The sequence below is a fragment of the Bos taurus genome, chromosome 14, assembly GCF_002263795.3.
Source record: "Bos taurus isolate L1 Dominette 01449 registration number 42190680 breed Hereford chromosome 14, ARS-UCD2.0, whole genome shotgun sequence".
Lineage (NCBI taxonomy): Eukaryota > Metazoa > Chordata > Mammalia > Artiodactyla > Bovidae > Bos > Bos taurus.
This window is the reverse complement of record NC_037341.1, coordinates 76,488,299-76,509,425: the sequence shown is the minus strand read 5'-3', so window position 1 is coordinate 76,509,425 and position 21,127 is coordinate 76,488,299. Positions and strand designations below refer to the sequence as shown.

Here is a 21,127-nt window from a genome sequence, read left to right as displayed (position 1 = left end):
CCTCTAAAGCAGTGTTAAATCATGTCTTGTAATGAAATTTAAAGACCTTGGGTACTGGAGATGCCAATTGCCAAACTGCATTACAAAAAAAGCCTGATTATTAAGTATTCCACTGAGTATGTATATGATAACAAATCAGGAGAGGGTATTTTCTTCCCCGTGTTCTGCCAACTCTCAGCTTGAATCTAACAGTTTGGCTGAGCACATTTCCCCTTTCTGTTTCATCTGGATAAATTTTGCTTTTTTGGTTTCCTGTCACATAAGGTTATGTTTACAAAAAAGGCCATATCTTCTAACCTCTGGTCTTTGGATAAAGGGAATTTCAGACTGTACCATGAGACTAATTAGTAAGCAAAGCTGCTTAGTGCCAGCTGCTATGGAAACGTCAGATATTCCACTCTGTCAGACTATGTCATTTTAATTGGCATTGAGGGAAAGTAGACCTAATTTCTAGGAACAACTTAAGCCAAAATTCTTTACTAACTTGATGAAGCATTTTGAATTTGAAGTGAAAAGTCAACTTCTTGAAGGGGAAAAATGTATTTTTATGAAAAACTTGAGAATAGGACACCTGAAGAGGAAAAAATGATTTAAATTACATCTGTGGAAAAGATTATTGTGTGTTAGTCCACTTTTGTTTCTCTTAAATCTATTAGAGGGCTATTAGATCAGTGTGCTCCAAGAGCTTAACCGAGTGGGTTTACAAGAATCTAATGACTAACCCACGGAACAAAGGACCTGCCAATCATGTTTGCCATCCTGTAGTGCTTTTATAATTGTCACTTTGATTAAGATTCTTTAATTTTCAGGCTAAAGAAACTGACTCTGGCTAATCCAAATGAATTAGGAGAGTGTGTTAAAGGGTTGCTCACAAAATCAAAGGAAGGGCAACACAGACCTTGCAGAGGACAGAAATCAGAGCAGATCCAGAGACATCATTGGGGTTAGTTGCTCATGAACATTCTCTCTGCTGCTGCTGCTAAGTCGCTTCAGTCGTGTCCGACTCTGTGTGACCCCATAGATGGCAGCCCACCAGGCTCCCCGTCCCTGGGATTCTCCAGGCAAGAACACTGGAGTGGGTTGCCATTTCCTTCTCCAATGCATGAAAGTGAAAAGTGAAAGTGAGTCGCTCAGTCGTGTCCAACTCTAGCAACCCCATGGACTGCAGCCCACCAGGCTCCTCTGTCCATGGGATTTTCCAGGCGAGAGTGCTGGAGTGGGGTGCCATTGCCTTCTCCAAACATTCTCTCTAGGACACTCATATCAGGTGACTTGGTTCTGAGACGCTTCAGTTTCTGCAGGTCTCCATTCATCGTCAAACGTCTGGGGAAGAAATATCCTCTTGGCCCAGGCACAGTTAGCATCTCTGTGGGCCCCTGAGTTCAGCCCCTCAGTTGTATTCAACTCTTCTGCAACCCCATGGACCATAGCCCGTCGGACTCCTCCCTCCATGGAATTTTCCAGGCAAGAATACTGGAGGCAAGAATACATTTCCTACTTCAGGAAAACTTCCTGACCTTGGGGTCGAACCCTTGTCTCTTGCATCTCCTGCATTAACAGGCAGATTCTTCACCACTGCGCCACCTGGGAAGCATATCTACCCTTGGGTTAACAGCCACTGCCAAGGATAAAGGGCATAGAGTGAAAGGGAAGGGAAAATGATCAAGGCCACTCAGAGAATCACTGTGTACTGAGCAGCAACCCCAATTCTATCTACTGTTATTGCTGAAGTCATAATGAGGCTCTAGGTTCATGGAGTTACAAAGAGAACATTGGTTTTCCTGAATAATTTCAACACTTTATTAAATACCTATAGTATGCCAGGGAGAAGACAAAACTCCGGGTATAAAAAAGTTCTCAATCAAGTAAGAGATGCAGATGTTTAAGTAATGAGTAGCATCATAACAGATATAATTCAGGCTTGTGCATATTTAGGAAGTTATTAGGAGCTTTAAGAATCTGCCTACAATGCGGGAGACCTGTGTTCAGTTCGATACCTGGGTTGGGAAGATCCCCTGGAAAAGGAAAAGGCTACCCACTCCAGTATTCTGGCCTGGAGAATTCCATGGACTATCCATGGAGTCACAAAGGGTCAGACACAACTGAGCGACTTTCACTTCACTAGAAGCTTTAAAAAATATCAATTGACATACACCTGAGATGTCAGGGAAATCTTTTCAGAAGAAAGAATATTTGTCTTTTTTCGTTTTTTTTTTTTTTGTCTTTTTTTTTAATTGAAGTATACTTGATGTACAATATTGTGTTGGTTTTAAGTGTATAGCAAAATGATTCATTTATGCATTTTTTTCAGATTATTTTCTATTATAGGTTATGAGCTGAGTCTTGAAGGATAAGTGGGAATTTATTATGAAGATGAGAGGCATGCCCTCTAGAAAAAGTGCAGTTTCAAAAGACAAAATAAAGAAGGGTAGAAGTAAGAGGCAGCGTGGCTGTCTGCAGAGCTTTGAGTAGTTCAATGTTGTTGCAGTTTGGGGATCTGAAGTGAAAGTTGCTGAAAATAAGTCTGGAGGAAGAGGCACACCCTGGAAATTCCTATTATATAACATAAAGGCTATGGATCCCATGCTTTAGGCAACAGAGAGTCAGTAAAGGATTTTTTATTTGGGTGAGTGACATGTTGAATGTTGTTTTTAGAAAGACCACTTTGGCAGCAATGGAAAAGAATATGAACAAGGGAAGAAGACCGGCTACATGGAACTTGCCATAGAGTAGAAAAGAAAGGTCCAGGGAAATCCAGTCTTCTTTCTCACGTAGCAGACTAGATGATGGGGTTGCTAGCTGAGAAGAGGGACTGAAGAAGAGACCGCTGAAGCCAATCAGAGGCCAAGTGCATACACAGGTCTGCAGTCAGAAGAGACGTTTCTGAGTTAACAGCGCAAGATAGCCATTTAAAATGTGGATATTGATGAGTTTCATATGTAGAATATTTTGACTAAACACAGACCTGAGAATGGAATCTTGGAGACTATAATTAATGGATGGATCAAGGGAAAGAACTGAGTTGCAAATTCAAAAATAATAAGAAGAGCAGTAAAAAGCAGATACAACAGAAAGCAGACAGAGGAAAGGGAAGGGAGTTTCAAGAAAGAGTATGTACGGGTTAGGATGGGACTTCGCTGCAGGTTACACTTCTTTCTCAGGTAGACTAGATGTGGAGCTAGGCTGCTGGTACTAGTATGGGGGCTTCATTATCATCCAGTTCCTTCTACATTTTACCCGGAATCTTGATAATCCAATTGGGTTCTTCAAGATTCATCTCAGGGGAAGGAGGACATGTCGAAGAAAGGAGAGTCCTCCCTGTAAGGACACTTCTCTCCACTTTACCCAGTATTTCTGTCTATTGGGAGAATTTAGCCATATGAACACATCTCCCTTTAAAGGAGGCTGGGAAATGCATGTCAAATTTGGGGCAACCAGAAGTCCAGCTGAAAATAGAGCTCTGTTTTACTAAGAAGGGGAAAATGTATCCTGAAAGCAAACTGGAAATTTCTGCCACACAAGAGTTGGTGAACACTGACACAAACTCGAGAGAGTTCCTGCGAGATGAGGATTGAAAGGGATTCACTGAATCAACGACAACCTTGGCAAAAGTAGTTTCTCCGAGCGATGAAAATGTAAGTCAAGTTGCAAATAGATAGAAAACCGATCTTAAGGGACATGAAATTGTATATGGATTTTGCTTTCAACAAACGGGGCTGTGAAAAGAAAGGTGAGAGGTGAGATCAGTTAGCTTGCCCTGTCACGGGATGGAGCTCGTGAAGAATTGGGGCTCCGACTTGAATGGGCCCCGTGAAAGCTGCTGCAGAGGGCGGCAGCCTGGGGAACCAGGACAGGGAATGACTTTCTGCCCCTGGAAATGGCTTCAAGGGTAAACCTAAATCTAATCTGACCCAAAGAACTCAGCCCTACAGATCCTTTGCATGAATCAGGAGTGGTTAATTTACTAAAGTGAGCCAGAGGATTCCTACAGTGGAAGTTTTAGGTTTCCTACTAGAAAAAATAGCTTATCAATTTTATTCCAGTGGTTGAAACTATAAATTATGAAAGTAAGTTGGCAGCCATGGTTTTCATCATGTGTCAGAAAGACAAATGAAGTCAGGATTAAGAGGCAGATAGAGATTAAAGGCAGAAAGAAAAGGCAAGTCAGGGTCTTAGCAGCATTTAGATTCTCGCTTCTGATTGTTTCTGAGACTCAACAATCTTTCCCTTGAGAAGTGTGAGATCAAGATCCTTATAATAAAAATCTCCTTCCTGCTTAAATAAATTCATGACTTAGTTACTAAGTCGTGTCTGACTCTTGTGACCCATGGACTATAGCTGTCCAGACTCCTCTGTCCTTGTGATTTCCCAGGCAAGAATACTGGAGCAGGTTGCCATTTCCTTCTCCAGGGGACCTTCCTAGCCCAGGTACTGAATTCTGGTCTCCTGCATTGCAGGCGGATTCTTTACTGACCAAGTTACCAGGCTCAGAGTAGATGTTCCATAAACAGCCATTGAATAAACATCTCCTATCATGTGGAACTTCTGTCTCAAAACAATGTGATGCCTATGAGAATGCCTCAAAAATGATAAAATAATATATCAATATGACAGATTAAAATATGTTTTGCTTCTTGAACAAATGTATTTCTTTCTATATTTATTAGCTTTTCCCACTCAGGACAGTATAGCAATTCATTTTCAAAATGATGAATTTTTATTCCAATAAAAGAATCATAACTGAGCTGTGATATTAATGTTATTTAACTTGACTTAGATATGACTTTTATGATCATTATAAAATATCAGAACAGATAAGGATGATATTTATAATGAATTCTTCAAAATTTCTTCTTTCCTGTTTTAAAATTTAGCTTTCCAGAAACACATAATCTTCTTCTTTATACAATGGAGTAGTTAAAACATAATGTTAATCTATTTCCTCTCAAAATAAATTTGTTTAAATGACCAGAACTCTCTTGGAAAACACTTCCAGTAACTTCTAATGAAGTTAAAATCTCATCATCATTGTAATTATTAGGATTATGTCCACTGGTAGAATTTTCCATTAATATAGAAAAGAAATATTAATATGTTATGGTTAATACTTTTAACCATACATTTTTCATGCTTCTCTTCCTCTCTGTGAATATTTTCTTTTGTCCCAAGAGTGTTCATGAAAATCATATTTAATTTAGCATGTGAACTTATTAGCCAAGGCAATACTTTTTACAAAAGTGAGTTTTTCTTGACATCTATTTCTTCTATACAATTGCCTCTTAATTTAGTGAGACCAAGATACTCCATCATGATGTAAACTGGGAAAACAGTTTAAGATGTAAAATTAATATACAAATTGCAAAGCAATTATCCTCCAATTAAAGATTTTTAAAAAATAAAAGTTATATGGGATAAATAGCCACTCTTTACCATGATGACTGGATGTTTTTTAAAATTTTGACACTAGATGTGATTAAGTAGATATACTCTAGGTTAACATCCAGGATCTAGTCAATTCCTTCTGTTTCCAAGTACAAATTATCTACCTGTTAGATATAACAGAAACAAAAACATGTATAGAGTAATCGTCTCAAGCTCACGAGCAATATTCACCAAGATAGACCACATTCTGGTTAATAAAGCACATCTTAAATTTAAAAGAATAGAAGTCATACAGTGTCTGTTCTCAGACCACAGTGGAATTAAGCTAGAATAACCAGATGTGCTCAGGTCTTAATCAATGAGTCGGTCACTGATTTTCCTGACCTTGTTTCTGATGCCATACAGCAATGCGATGTCCTTTGGTTGCAAGTCTGCACGACTGTGGCTTTATTAAAGTCACTTGTGTGTCTACCACTCTAAAAGGGCTTCCTGTCCTTCCACGCAGCACAGTTGTAATTTGACGCCAGCTTCTCTGTTAGCACACACTGAGTTGTAATTAGTCTCTGGCCCTAAGTCTGTACACAAGGAACAGAAAGTGGCACAGTCTGTCAATGCATATGATCACTGTAGACAACAAGCCAAAAACATGGATGAAAATTAGCCTCATTCTCTTCCTTAATAAGGGAAGGATTTGTAGCTTTGGACTAGATTTCCTATGTACCTCAGGCATCCTCTTCTATCTGCCCATGTAGATTTATGTTACAGAAACATTTTACTCTGTTTTTTCTTTTTAAGCTCAGCATTGTAATTTAAATATTAATAATGTTTTCTGTTCAGAATTTAGAATTTTTCCTATTTTATATGACATAGCTTATGCAACTTATTATACACTATGTTTTGATAATTCATCTTAACCCAGTGTCTTAGAAGATGCTTAATAGCTTTCATTTTATTGCGTTGCTTTACTTGACTATTCTATATACAAGGCATTTGTAATTTCTCCCTCAAGTCCAAGGACCACATCAGGCAGAAAAATTCATGCAGAAGAATATATGGGTTATAGCCTTCAAAAGCTAGCTCTAAGTAAAATTACTATTTTTAAATATTCAAGGACTTTGTTCACTTCATTCTTGTTCTTTCTTGAATCTTCCCTGACCCCTCACACTGTGGGATTGCCTTATTATATGCTCTAATAGTACCACTTTTTTATCTTTCATAATTTCTATCTCAATTTATAAGAATATGCTCATTTTGAGATTACTTGATTAATGTCTAAATTTTCTTGTAGTTTGTAAACTCCATGAAGGCATAAAAAGTGAAAATGAAAGCCTCTCAGTCGTGTCTGACTCTTTGTGACCTCATGGACTGTAGCCTGCCAGGCTCCTTTGTCTATGCAATTCTCCAGGCCAGAATACTGGAGTGGGTAGCTTTTCCCTTCTCCAGGGGATCTTCCAAACCAAAGATCAAACCCAGATCTCCCACATGGCAGATAGATTCTTTACCATCTGAGCCACCAGGGAAGCCCAAGAACACTGGAGTGGGTAGCCTATTCCTTCTCCAGGGGAATCTTCCCAACCCAGGAATTGAACCGGGGTCTTCTGCATTGCTGGTGAATTCTTTACCAACTGAGCTATCAGAGACTGTGTTAATGAAGAAACAGACTAAAATGTTTTAATAAAGAAAACCACAAATAATGCAGCTTATACAGGCTGCAAGTGTATTTCTCGTTCGTGTAACATCACAGGTGAGGGCAATCCAGGGCTGGTGGGATGGCTGCTCTCCTCAGCACAGGCCTCCGTCCTGACTGAAGAGGGTTGCCGGTGTCTTACTGTCTCTCTGTCAGTTAGAAGAGTAAAGAACCAGAGCAGCGTGTGTTCAGTGATCCTTTAAAAGGTCAGAGTCCCTGAAGAAGAAACGTTGCTTCTAGGCTCAACCTATCAGCCACAACTTACTCACATGGTCATTAATAATTGCAACAAAAAGAAATCTGGGAAATGTAGGAGTTAGCTCGCACCCATGTATACTAGGAAAGACAAGGAGGTTGAACCTGGGGAACATCTAGCAGCTTGCCACAGTATCTGTGTGTGTTGTTACTGAACCTTATGTCTTCAGAGCCCACTCCAGAGCAAAGCGCTTAACAGCTATTAAAAGGATAAATGGATGAATGGATTTTAGATTCACACCATCACTGACCTTCCCCTACATTTGACCCTTTCCTCTTTCCCCACCTGAGAAAGCTGTGAATCCAGAAGAGCAGGAGGCCTCGGAGAGTTATAGAAGTGAGAGAGTAGCTATATGTGCACCATGGGTCACAGCTTTTTTATTTTTGCAAGGGTGAAGTTGACAAAATTAGCTGATACTTATGATGTAAGATTCATTAATCCTTAAGATGAAGTGAAAATATTTCGGAATATGCCCAGGTCACTGGGGTCCCTCGGGTCTACTCACCCTTTGTCACACCACCCATCACTCTTAAGTTGAAGGTGTGGTGGTTTCTTCTCCAAGTTGAACACAGAGGGCTGTTGAAGAGAACACACATACATCTCCAAAACCCAAATGTAAGTTCTGAGAGACAGTGCAGTATGAATACATAATAAGGAAAAAAGAAACGGTTCTCTCACAAGTGAATTACTACTTCACATTATCAAAATAAGTGAGAAATAGGACCATGACTCTCCAAGGAAAATTTAATTGGAGCTTTTCTATATCCGCTTAGCACCTTTTAAGGCACGTTCCACTTGGTATTACACTTAATCTGTGAGCTGTCTGTGGACTGAAAGCATGGCTTGTTTATGTTTATACAGTATTTCCCGCCAAGAACCAAATGGCACTCAACAAACATCTGTTGAATGAATCAATGAATAAATGAGGAATTAATGAATCTCTTGAGTTTTATTGTGCTAAAAATGTAACTGGAAAAAAAGGTAACTTGAAGCATAAAACCTCCTCTAAGACTTCAGCTTCCCGGGGGCTACCTCTCTGGACCTTGGGAAAGTCGTATTTGTTGTGTATTTAGTAGCTCTTGGTAGCTTCTCTGGTGGCTCAGACGGTAAAGTGTCTGCCTGCAATGTGGGAGACCCAGGTTCCTTCTAGAAAACCTGAAGGAATCTCTAAGCTTCCATAGGGTCTTTGTGAAGAAAAGGCATTAATCGTTAAAAGGAAGCAATGAAAGAAAGGGAATAGCATTTTTGGTATTAGCCTAAAAAAATGTGAAGTTTGGTTATGAAGGAGGAAAATATTTCTCTATTCTATCGTAGGATTGGAATTCACCATGTATCAGAATTGAGATGTGCTTTGGGAGTGTATGTGCATGTGTGTGTGAGAGTGCACGTGTGTGTGGGCTTTAAATAGTCCTCACTGCACAAAGCCACTGTTCGTGGACTCCCAGTGTGCTCTCAGATTGAGAGGGGACTGGAGGACTCAGGTCCATCCTGGCTGTTGCCAAGCTACTCAGGAAACATCAGCGTAGACCACTGACCCTCTCCCTAACCCACCAAGTATGTTACTTTGACATGAATGTCTCAGATTTGAAAAAAAAAAAAAAAAGTACTTCCATGGAAGAGAAGCACGGACTGTGGGGACTGTGGAAGATCAACCACTGTGGTTAAGAGGCACACTTCCCGAAAGAGAGGGGATAGATTTGCAAAGTCAGAAAAACGAAGCATGGAATGGGAGGAGCCAGGTTAGGAACACGGATGTATCCAAGAGAGGTTCCCTCAGGAAGACTTTAGCTTCTCAGGGGGCTATCTCTCTGGATCTTGGGAAAGTCATATTTATTGTATATTTAGTAGATCTTGGTAGCTTCCCTGGTGGCTCAGATGGCAAAGCATCTGCCTGCAATGCGGGAGACCCGGCTTCCATCCCTGGGTTGAGAAGATTCCCTGGAGCAGGAAATGGCAACCCACTCCAGTATCCTTGCCTGGAAAAGCCCATGGACAGAGGAGCCTGGTAGGTTACAGTCCACGGGGTCGCAAAGAGTTGAACACAAGCGAGCGACTTCGCTTCCCTTTAGCAGCTCTTACATTGCGCTGAGCTGTATAACAAGGTTCGAGAAAACTCTTCTGAGTGTTGAATGGTGGGTGGCAGGAAGGAAGCGTGAGCCTGCCCTTGGGTAAACTTGCTCACCTTGGTGACCAGGGACAGAGGCCCACGGCTTCTAATCAGGCCTGGGATAAAGCCGGAGCAGGGAAGGGCTGCTATGAGAGGACCACTCCCCGACAGAAGGGAGGCAGGACTTCAAATAAAGACAGCATCTCTCCTTCCCCAAAAGATAGTTTTTCTCTAACCTCCTCCTTGTTTGAATCTGATATAACTTACCTAGAAGTTTAGAGATCCAGAATTCTGAGGGGACCATAACTGTACTTCACTTTGTCCTTAATATTTCCATTTCCAAAGAGATATGTTAGAGGCCAGAGAGCTTACAGATATTAGGAAACAGTGCTTATCTCAGTTATCTGATTGGTCCCAGAAATTCATGGGATCACTGATGGGAAGGAAATGTCCCAATAATGCTCTGGATTTAAAGACCATAGTACTCTGAGGACCTAAAATATCTTCATAACTTATCTTTATTAAGTAGCACTTATTTTTTTAAGCTTAACGTGATAGTAGTTCATTCAGTAACTATTGAAAAAGACTGCTAAATGCTTTTAAAATATTATATTGCTTTAACTATATACTTATGATCACCTGTTCTTAATTGGAACATGTCATTTCCAGTCTGGAGACTAATTCAAAGCCAAAATAGCCATCTGGCTATCAATATTCATTCATTTTACACAAATGTGTGTATTTACCTAAAATTTTTATGCTTAATATATGACTACTCATTTCTCTGTTAAATCTCCTAAAAATTCTCCATTGTTTTTCCACGGTTTACAAGAGCTGCATATTCCCTAGTTAAAGGGCATGTACCCAGTTGTTCAGTTGCTAAGTCGTGTCCAACTCTTTGAGACCCCATGGCCTGCAGCATGCCTGGCTTCCCCATCCTTCGCTGTCACCCAGTAGGCACTCAGTAATTGCACGTTGATGAGGGCCAGGCTAATGGTAACGGAGGACATAAGATGAGTTAAATTCACTATTTTCTTCTCATCCAGCAGAAATGAATTTTCCCCCCATGGCAGAATTCCAAGGGCAGTGATGAGATCTCAAGGCTTCCACAGTCAGATTTGTCTCTCAAAAGCCTGGACTTTTCTCCCTTTTGCTCCAAGCCTTCTCCTAGGGCTTCCTCCAATCAGTATAAGGGTCTGTACGGAGGACCTTGGCTGCATCTCCTCAGCTGCTGTTTGGAAGTGGATTAGCCAGCAGGGCTGGACGGTGGACAACCCCACCATCCACATCAGTTAGGAACAGTTCCCAAGACTCAGACTTGTGAAGGTCACATATGGGCACATCTCCTTGAAAAGCTCTCTGGCCCATAAAATGGTTTGATAGATAAATCAGTGCCCTGCCCTCACTGATAACTTTCAGGAAAATGCAAGCCAAGTTGCACAAAAGAAACACCGCTTTTGTATTTGATTGGGTCTGCATATTTATTAACAACTTGGCAGGAAGCCAGTTGTGAAAAATTTCTTAATCTGAAACCAGTTAATCTGAGTTCTCCTCCTAAAGTCAATAACCTTGGATTATCTTTTTATAAATATATTAAGTAAATCCATTGGTTGAAGTGAAGTAAAGTGAAGTGAAAGTCGCTCAGTCGTGTCTGACTCTTTACGACTCCATGGACTATACAGTCCATGGAATTTTCCAGGCCAGAATACTGGAGTGGGTAGCCTTTCCCTTCTCCAGGGGATCTTCCCAACCCAGGAGTCGAACAGGGGGTCTCCTGCATTGCAGGTGGATTCTTTACCAGCTGAGCCACAAGGGAAGCCCAAGAATACTGGAGTGGGTAGCCTATCCCTTCTCCAGCAGATCTTCCCAACCCAGGAGTCGAACAGGGGGTCTCCTGCATTGCAGGTGGATTCTTTACCAGCTGAGCTATCAGGGAAGCCCAGGTTAAGTAATTTTTAACTGGACAAATTATAGAGATATTTGGTCCTACATGATGATCCACTGGATCATCGAAAAAAGCAAGAGAGTTCCAGAAAAACATCTATTTCTGCTTTATTGACTATGCCAAAGCCTTTGACTGTGTGGATCACAATAAACTGTGGAAAATTCTAAAAGAGATGGGAATACCAGACCACCTGACCTGCCTCTTGAGAAACCTATATGCAGGTCAGGAAGCAACAGTTAGAACTGGACATGGAACAACAGACTGGTTCCAAATAGGAAAAGAAGTACTTCAAGGCTGTATATTGTCACCCTGCTTATTTAACTTATATGCAGAGCACATCATGAGAAATGCTGGGCTGGAAGAAGCACAAGCTGGAATCAAGATTGCCAGGAGAAATATCAATAACCTCAGATATGCAGATGGCACCACCCTTATGGCAGAAAGTGAAGAGGAACTCAAAAGCCTCTTGAAGAAAGTGAAAGAAGAGAGTGAAAAAGTTGGCTTAAAGCTCAACATTCAAAAAACTAAGATCATGGCATCTGGTCCCATCACTTCATGGGAAATAGATGGGGAAACAGTGTCAGACTTTATTTTTCTGGGCTCCAAAATCACTGCAGATGGTGATTGCAGCCATGAAATTAAAAGACGCTTACTCCTTGGAAGGAAAGTTATGACCAACCTAGATAGCATATTGAAAAGCAGAGACATTACTTTGCCAAAAAAGGTCCATCTAGTCAAGGCTATGGTTTTTCCTGTGGTCATGTATGGATGTGAGAGTTGGACTGTGAAGAAAGCTGAGCATCGAAGAATTGATGCTTTTGAACTGTGGTGTTGGAGAAGACTCTTGAGAGTCCCTTGGACTGCAAGGAGGTCTAACCAGTCCATCCTAAAGGAGATCAGCTCTGGATTTCTTTGGAAGGAATGATGCTAAAGCTGAAACTCCAATACTTGGGCCACCTCATGCAAAGAGTTGACTCATTGGAAAGGACTGATGCTGGGAGGGATTGGGGGCAGGAGGAGAAGGGGACGACAGAGGATGAGATGGCTGAGTGGCATCACCGACTTGATGGACGTGAGTCTGAGTGAACTCTGGGAGTTGGTGATGGACAGGGAGGCCTGGTGTGCTGCAATTCATGGGGTCGAAAAGAGTCGGACACGACTGAGCGACTGAACTGAACTGAGGTACAAAGCTGACTTGTTCTCTCTGGTAATTCTGTCTTTAATCTCAACTGAAATTGTATCTGGTAAACCCTATACTGGCCTTTCCTCTGGGTACCAGGAAAGCATTGAACAGGCTCTGATGCTGTAGCCTCTTATTTATCAGATTATCTCCCATTGCCATCCTTAGATTACATTTGAAGTCTTGAAAAGTTTTTGCCTGGCACATAGTGGCTGTATAAACATTCCTTGAATACAAAAATTATCTCTTTTTTACTTTGTAAGATAATTTATTTTCATTTGTGTGTCGAGTTTCCAAATTCTATACCACTTGTTTTAAAATAAAGTAATGCAATTGAAAGGATTTCTGTGGTTAAAATTTTGGGGAAGCTTGGAGTAAGATCAAGTTTATTTACTGAATCATTTGAGAGAACTAGCTTGTTTGAAGTCAAAACAATCAAAATAACATATTTTGGCAATGCCCAGAGTGTGATTTACTTTATTCCCTAAAAACTGGTGTTAATTGCCACTGACCATCGTAATTCACTATGTCTTGAATAAGCTAATTAAAACCAGATGATCTTAGTTTGCCTATTTCAGAGACTTAAAGAATTTTCAGATAAGTCTGCCAAAGAAAGTTAAAGCCATATAAGCTTCAGTCAGTTCAGTCCAGTCGCTCAGTCGTATAAGCTTAGAATTCAATATATGACCTAGATTTAGTAGACCATATAATAAACATATTTTTAGGGGTTATCTAATTATGTTTTTTTTCAGATTTCTAATTTATTTTATAATTTCTAAATGGCAGTAATAGTACATATACATGATATAATAATACATATTGAATGGTATATCATTTTCCAGTCTGATATTCACAAGGTTGGTGATGGACAGGGAAGCCTGGTGTGCTGTATTCCATGGGGTTGCAAAGAGCTGGACACAACTGAGCAACCGAGCTGATTCATAAGGTGCTGGTTCCTGGCATTTTATGTGAAATGAAGATGGATAATATGTGGAAAATTTGTCTGGGTGCCCTCTCAAGGGGTCATGAATCTTAGCAGGAAGATCCAGAAAACCCACAAAATCCACAAGATCATTTCCACTTCAGATTCCAACTGCAAATTCTCAGTCTCTCATACTTCTGACCGACGAGCTATAAATTAGAGTTTCCCACAATCCCTTCCTCAGGTTCAATTAGCTGCTAGCACGACTCACAGAACTCAGGAACACACTTCACTTACGTTTACTGGTTTATTAGAAAAGGTATTATAAAGATAGAAATGAACAGCCAGGGGACGAGGCACCCAGGGCACAATTCAGAGGGTCCTGAGTGCAGGAGCTTCTGTCTCCTTAGAGGTGGGGCGTGCCCCCTTCTGGCATACAGATGTGTTCACCAGCCAAGACGCTCTCCAAACCCCGTCATTTAAGAGTTCCATGACATAAACACGATTGATTAAATAACAGGAGGTTATTATATAACCTACATAATAGGTGGTTAACTTAATCTCCAGACCCTCCCCTTCCGGGAGACTGGGAAAGCAGAGCTAAAATTTCTAAGCTTCTAATCAAGGCTTGGGCTTTCTGATGACATAACACCATCCTGAAGGTATCTAGGGATCCCTAAGAGTCACCTCATTAGAACAAAAGAAGCTTTTTTTTTTTTTTCCTCACCCTTATCACTCAGGAAAATCCAAGGGTTTTAGGAGCTTTGTGCCAGGGATGTGAGCCAAAGACCAAACATGTGCCTAGGATACCACAAGAAGGTATGGCAGCTACTACTTAAAAAAAAAAAAAAAAGAATTGATTGTTGATATTGGCAAACACTCTAGAATTGGTGGTCGGAAGTTAAGGACTTGTACTAAGAAGGTAGATATGGCAATGGGAAAGAGAGAAGCAACGTGAGAAACCCTGACAAGATAGAATCAATAGAACTTTAGATAACCTGTTGAATATTGGGGATGGAGGGGGAGGAGGGCTCAAAGATGGCTCTTAAGTGTGAGTCTATATTGCTGGGAAGATATTGATGCCACTTACTGAGAGGTAAAACTAGAGAAGAATTGCTTGGGAAGAAGTTCAATCTTGTGTATGAGGAGTTTCAAATACCAGTAAAAAAAAAAAATCCATGTGCCACAACTTCCCATTTCTGCAGGTGGGTTCTTATCTTCCTGTGCCCCTCGATGCAACTTTAAAAGACTTTCTTTTCTTTCTGTTTTACTCTGTTCTGTCTGAAATATTCCTCTTCAAATTTTGAAAATAGTAAGTAGCTTAGCCACGTCCTTTAATATGCTCGATTTTTCTCAAGTAGCCAACCATCTCTAACCTTTGTTGGAAATTTTGAAAGAAGTCAATAGAAAGTTGGCCATCTGTAATGGGGAGGAGAAGAGTGGGAGGGAGAGTTTTTGAGATAGACTTGGCCACCAGGTAACTTCTGTACAATCTCAGACATACTGTGTGTCAATGAACTCCGAGTCTAACGATCAGCACTGGCTTCAACTTTGCTGGACATTTTCCAGTGCTTTTAAAGGAGTCTTGATAGATGTGGAATGAAAGATGATTCTCTCTTTCCATGTCAGAAGTTCTTTTATCCATTCTCTCTTGCTATAAAAATCAGAATCAGTAAATCATGGATGTCTGAGATGGAATGGTTGGCCTGCTCCTATCATAGCTATCTGATTTAGAGTACTGTCTGAAGACACTCTAAATAATTGCCTCTGCTTGATAGCTACTTTTGCCTCACATATGACGACAAGTATTGTCTTTGTTATAGGCGTAATTTCATTTAAGCAACAATTTTAGGAGGATGAGATATTGTCCTGCACACCTCCATCATCAGTGTCAAACATACAAACAGAGTCTCCATCTCAGGACAGAGAGTGACACTGTCATTCTCAAACATTTTGCATACCCTGCTTTATAGGCTTTTCACTGAATCCTATCTCTCACTGGAGCTTAAGCCCTCCGTTCACTAGTTTTACCACAGCTGAAAATTTTCTCAATGCAGTCAGGTTCCACCTGTCAACCACATTCTCCCTTCTGTCATCACTGATTCACAAATCTGTGAACAGACATTCCGTATCAGACCACAAGATGAGTCTTCCAGTGACTGGGGCTTGAAGACTCAGCAAAGGTCGTCTTTCAGCTTATCTACATACGATGATGAAACTGTACGGTGCTGTCCCGTTAGCGGCTTTACCCCTTAACCTCAGATACCATCCCCAGACTCTTTTAGTGCCTCTCCAGAAGAGTAACCAAAGAAATGATACCATTAATTCTTCAAGGTCTTTGGCTTTTCAGAGCTGTTTCTCTCAGATTCAGCCTTTGGGTTCATAAAATATTCAGACATAAATCACTTACTTCTTTCTCGAGGACATTACACAAGTTTGATCATTGGTTTAAGTCATTTCCTTTACATTGACCTGAGGTACCTTGGATCCTGTTGAACCAGCATCAGAAACAGTTTGAGCTCTTGCTTTTTAAATCATGGTTTCTGCAGAACTTGCAATCAAACTTTCAAAAAATTCCAAAACAAGAATGGGCTTTGAGATCAGTTGGGATGTCAAGGGTTGTGCGAGCCAGAACTTTTCAGTAAAAAACACAATGCTTGTTTCCTGTGAGCAGATGAAAAGAATATTATCTTTCAGTTTTATGTATTTCCTTTAAAAATACAAACTGTTGTGATAAGATTGGGACCAGCAGATGATGACATTGGATTTGGAGCTCTGCTTGGTGCCCAGAATGAACCATCCGTTCAGAAAGAGAAGAGAATTACAGAGGCCATGGGCTTTTCAAGGAACACCTTGTTCTGTAGAAACCTCTCTGGTACATTCCATTTGTTTTAATGAGTTCTGTTTATGGCAAAATGCTAAATGTGTATTCTATAAAATGAAATTTAATGCTGCATAAGCCTGTAAGATTCTAAGATAAAATTCCAGATAGGGTGAGAGACAAGCTCTGTCGTAGCACAGTTCAAAGAGATTTTGCTTGTGCAGCTCCAGGATACTTCCCCAGGATGCGGCGGACCGCTTTATCGAAAGCGGCACGGCGCAACGTTCTGTATAGAGCTCACATTGCCTTCCCATCCCACCTTCTCTCCAGGAACTCTGTCAAAATTTTCACAGAACTTACTTGGATGTGATGTCACCTTTCCTTCTAACAATTTAGGGTAATCAATAGACACTGTAGACAATTTGCACTAATTCACTCACTCACCCTTTTATTCATTAGCTTGATAAAAAGGCATTCCATGCCTACTATGTTCACTATGTTTCATTAATTTTATGGAACATTTATCCTGTGCCTCATACTGGACATGAAAAGATACACATAAGCTTGGGCTTGCTTCCAAAGTGGATATAGTCTCATTAGGCCAAAAAATGAGTGTTATTAAGACAATTATTAAAATGAAAGAAGCTAGATGTCTTAATTAATTTAAGATAAGGTTTACTATTATTTATTTAGAGACTACCAGCTACCAGACACTGAGAAAAGCACCTTATTTTACTTTATAAAATGTTATTATTTTTTGTGGAGTATAATTGCCTTACAATGTTGTGTTAATTTCTGTTGTACAACAAAGTGAATCAGCTGTATGTAGACATATATCCTTTACCTTGCGACATGCTTCCCACACACCCCCTCATTTTAAATCTAAATTACCTCATTTAATTCTAATAAATCCCTAAGTGGTGAGTGTTAACTCCAATTTGTAAATGATAAAACAGGTTTAAAGATATTGATTACCATCTCATCACTTGATGACCACCAAACACCTCGCATTTTACCATTTTTCCAGTTAAAATACTTTTGGTTTAAAGTAGACCGGATAAAAGTATCTTAAATCGTAAGTGTATTAAATTAAGTCATAAAAAGCAGTCTGGAGGGAAGCAGTTCCAGGGCTGGTTATGTTTCCAGCTTCACAGATGAGTGTTCCATTTCTCCATATTCTCTTGACTTGCATATCAGGGTTACAAGATGGTCAGCACAGCTTCAAGCATCCTACCTTTACATGATAAAATCCAAGAAAGGAAAGGACAGAGAGATTGTTCTGGCTTCTCTTTTTTATCAGAGAGAGCAATATTTCTCATCAGCCCTGCATTGGATTCTCTCTTACATTTTGTTGGCAAAAGCTGGTCTCACACCCACTCCTAAACAAATCACAGGCCAGGAGTATGAGATGACAGGGGTTGGCCAAGATCCATTATGATTCATCCCCTTGAAGATGGGTGTAATTTTGCCTTTTACCTGAATAAAATCAGGTAAGGGAAGGGAAAAGGGGACAACCTGTAAGATCTCCCTTATATATTAAAATGCTCAAAGATCCCAGGTAATAAGGAATTTTCTAACTTGCCGTTAGACACATCATCCTCCGCAAGATTTTTAACCGAGATAGAAATTTTGAATGCAACACTAACCTAAGCATGTGAAACTGAAGCATGGTAAGACTACAGGACATCTTGGTAGAGTTGTGCCTGGTGGGCCAAATGTAAATGCACTAACACCAAATTTAGCCTGAGAATGGGGCCAGCCATTAAAAGGAAGAAAATAGCGCACTATACCATGAAACAAGACCATGTAGACTAATCACATTCTTGTTTTAAAACAATTTATATCACTGAGACAAAGATTTTTAAGTCAAATGTCTTTCAGCACCTTTCCTTTAAAATTTATTCAGAATAATGAGTCTGATCAACTCAGATTTCTTGATGTACATATTACCTGTTTAAAAAAAAAATCTTTGCAACACATTTAAAAAAAAGTCTTAGGTTTAAAATGTCAGACTGAAGAAACATCTATTTAAGCCGTGAGTGCATGCTCAGTCATGTCCAACTCTTTGCAACCCCATGGCTCCTCTGTCCCTGGGATTCTCCAGGCAAGAATACGAGAGTGAGTTGCCATTTCCTTCCCCAGGGGATCTTCCCAACCCAGGGGTCAAATCCATTTCCTGCATCTCCTACATTGGCAAGCAGATTCTTTGCCACTGAGCCACCTGGGAAGTCCCTAGTGTGTGTGTGTGTGTGTGTGTGTGTGTGTGTGTGTTAGCTGCTCAGTCATGTCTGACTCTTTGAGACCCCATGGAGAGTAGTCCACCAGGCTCCTCCATCCATGGGACTCTCCAGGCAAGAATACTGGAAGGGGTTGCCATTCCCTTCTCCAGGGGATCTTCCTGACCCAGGGATTGAACCTGGATCTCCTGCATTTCAGTCAGATTCTTTACTATCTGAGCTACCAGGGAAGCCCCAAGAAGATTGGACTGGGTAGCCATATCCTTCTCCAGAGGATCTTCCCAACCCAGGGCTCAAACCTGGGTCTCCTACACTACAGACAAATTCTTTACCATCTGAGCCACGAGGGAAGCCTCTTAAATTCAGCTACATACAACAAATATGTTAAGCCATGAAACATGTTTTATAATACAATGCAGGAGACTCTGGTTCCACTCCTGGGTGGGGAAGATCCACTGGAGAAGGGATAGACTACCCACTTCAGCATTTTGGGGCTTCTCTGATGGCTCAGATGGTTAAAAAAAAAATCTGCCTGCAATGGAGGAGCCTGGGTTTGATCCCAGGGTTAGGAAGATCCCCTGGAGAAAGGCAGGGCTACCCACTCCACTATTCTGCCCAAAATGCTATACCTTCACTCTTATGTAATCCCAGTAAAACCAGAATGAAGAAGTTTTCAAATAAATAACCCCATGAGGAAGAGGGGAAAGAGAAAAGGTGCTTTGTTTTGTTTTGTTTTGAGATAAATATTCCAAAATATTGTAAATTGGAAAGCAAATGCATTAAAGATGCATTACAAATGTGGGTCTTTAAAGCAGTAGAAGTTGAGAAACAAGGTGATTTACTCTACAGAATGCTCAAAAGCATCATGTAAATTAATGGAATTAGGTCTGACTGGGGCCGGGGCAGTTACATCACTTAAATAAAGAAGATTATGTGGAAATGATCTAGAATCCAGTTCTAGTCTTAATCCCTAGGCACCTGCTCCTGTGCTACCATAGCAGATGACTGCAGATTTATTGATGGGAGATATCAGCACAGTTGAAGTTCTAGGTACTCTGTGAAAATGAGATGAATTTATATTCATTGATTACTAACTGCAGAGACTGTGCTCTCTAGTCCCATTCCCCAGCTCAGCTCCCAATACCTGAAAGTCAGAGTCCTGCCTTTAAAAAGATTAGAAGACTTGGAGAAGGCAATGGCACACCACTCCAGTACTCTTGCCTGGAGAATCCTATGGATGGAGGAGCCTGGTGGGCTGTGGTCCACGTGGTCGCTAGAAGTCAGACACAACTGAGCGACTTCACTTTCACTTTTCACTTTCATGCACTGGAGAAGGAAATGGCAACCTGCACTGGAGAAGGAAATGGCAACCCACTCCGGTGTTCTTGCCTGGAGAATCCCAGGGACGGGGGAGCCTGGTGCGCTGCCGTCTATGGGGCCGCACAGAGTCGGACACGACTGAAGCGACTTAGCAGCAGCAGCAGCTGAGGAACCTAACTACCCAAGATGAAAGATGTACAGATTCTGACTTTGACAATGCCTTGACAATTGGTTCACTCAGATCGCCATGTATATAGCATGTAAGCTATATGTATACATTTGGAGTTTCCAGTCAACTTTTTGGTCCGTTATTATTAATTATGAGCAGACAGTTAAGGCTCACAAAACATCTGAAAACTACTGCTTTTCCAGTAGTCATGTATGGATGTGAGAGCTGGACCATAAAAAGACAGAGTGTTGAAGAATTGATGCTTTTGAACTGTGGGGTGGGAGAAGACTCTTGAGAGTCCCTTGGACAGCAAGATCAAACCAGTCCATCCTAAAGGAAATCAGTCCTGAATATTCATTGGAAGGACTGATGCTGAAGCTGAAGCTCCAATACTTTGGCCACCTGATATGAAGAACCAACTCATTAAGGCCTTGGTGCTGGAAAAGATTGAAGGCAGGAGGAGAAGGGGACAATAGAGGATGAGATGGTTGGATGGCATCACCCACTCGATGGACATGAGTTTGAGTAAGCTCCGGGAGATGGTGAAGGACAGGGAAGCCTGGCATGCTGCAGTCCATGGGGTTGCAAAGAGTTGGACTCGGCTGAACAACAAACAGCAACAAAAAAGTAACAATAAGCAAACAAATAGAGGTTAAAAATAGGAAACAAAAGATAAGAAAATCAAAAGACAAGTTCAGGAGGTTCACACCAAAATAACAAAAATTCCAGAAAAACCAATAGAAAGAGAGAGGAGGCATATATCAATGAAATGATCCAAGAAAATTTCCCCAAACCAAAATATTTTCCATTTTGAAAAGGCTCATGAAGGTCTAACACAATAGGTGAAAATAAAGACACATAAAAACCCATTACCATTAAATTTTTTAAAATACTGAAGACCAAAAATGTACCTACATTTTTTCAGGTTGGAGGGAAAAAAACAGGGCTTTGGCTACATATATAGGATTAGGTATTAGAATATACTAGAATGTCTAACCAGAACAATTAAACAAGAAATTTTAAAAATTAGAATGATTTTGAAATATCAACAGCAATATTAGAATTTAGAATTCAATGGAGAACTACCTTCAAAATTCTGAA

General features: G+C 40.6%; 1 long non-coding RNA gene across 5 annotated transcripts in view; it reads right to left on the bottom strand.

Annotated features, from left to right (window-relative positions):
* Positions 1-1,255: 1,255 nt before the first annotated feature.
* Positions 1,256-21,127, bottom strand: part of LOC112449549 (uncharacterized) — a 62,526-nt gene continuing 42,654 nt past the window's right edge. For 3 of the 5 annotated variants that reach the window (XR_003038126.2, XR_003038129.2, XR_009490550.1), the window contains exon 6: positions 13,773-16,143. This is a non-coding gene — a long non-coding RNA (uncharacterized lncRNA). Of the gene's footprint in view, positions 5,958-13,772; positions 20,629-21,127 lie in introns of those variants that run through there. The other 2 variants (XR_009490552.1, XR_009490551.1) reach the window with 2 other exon arrangements.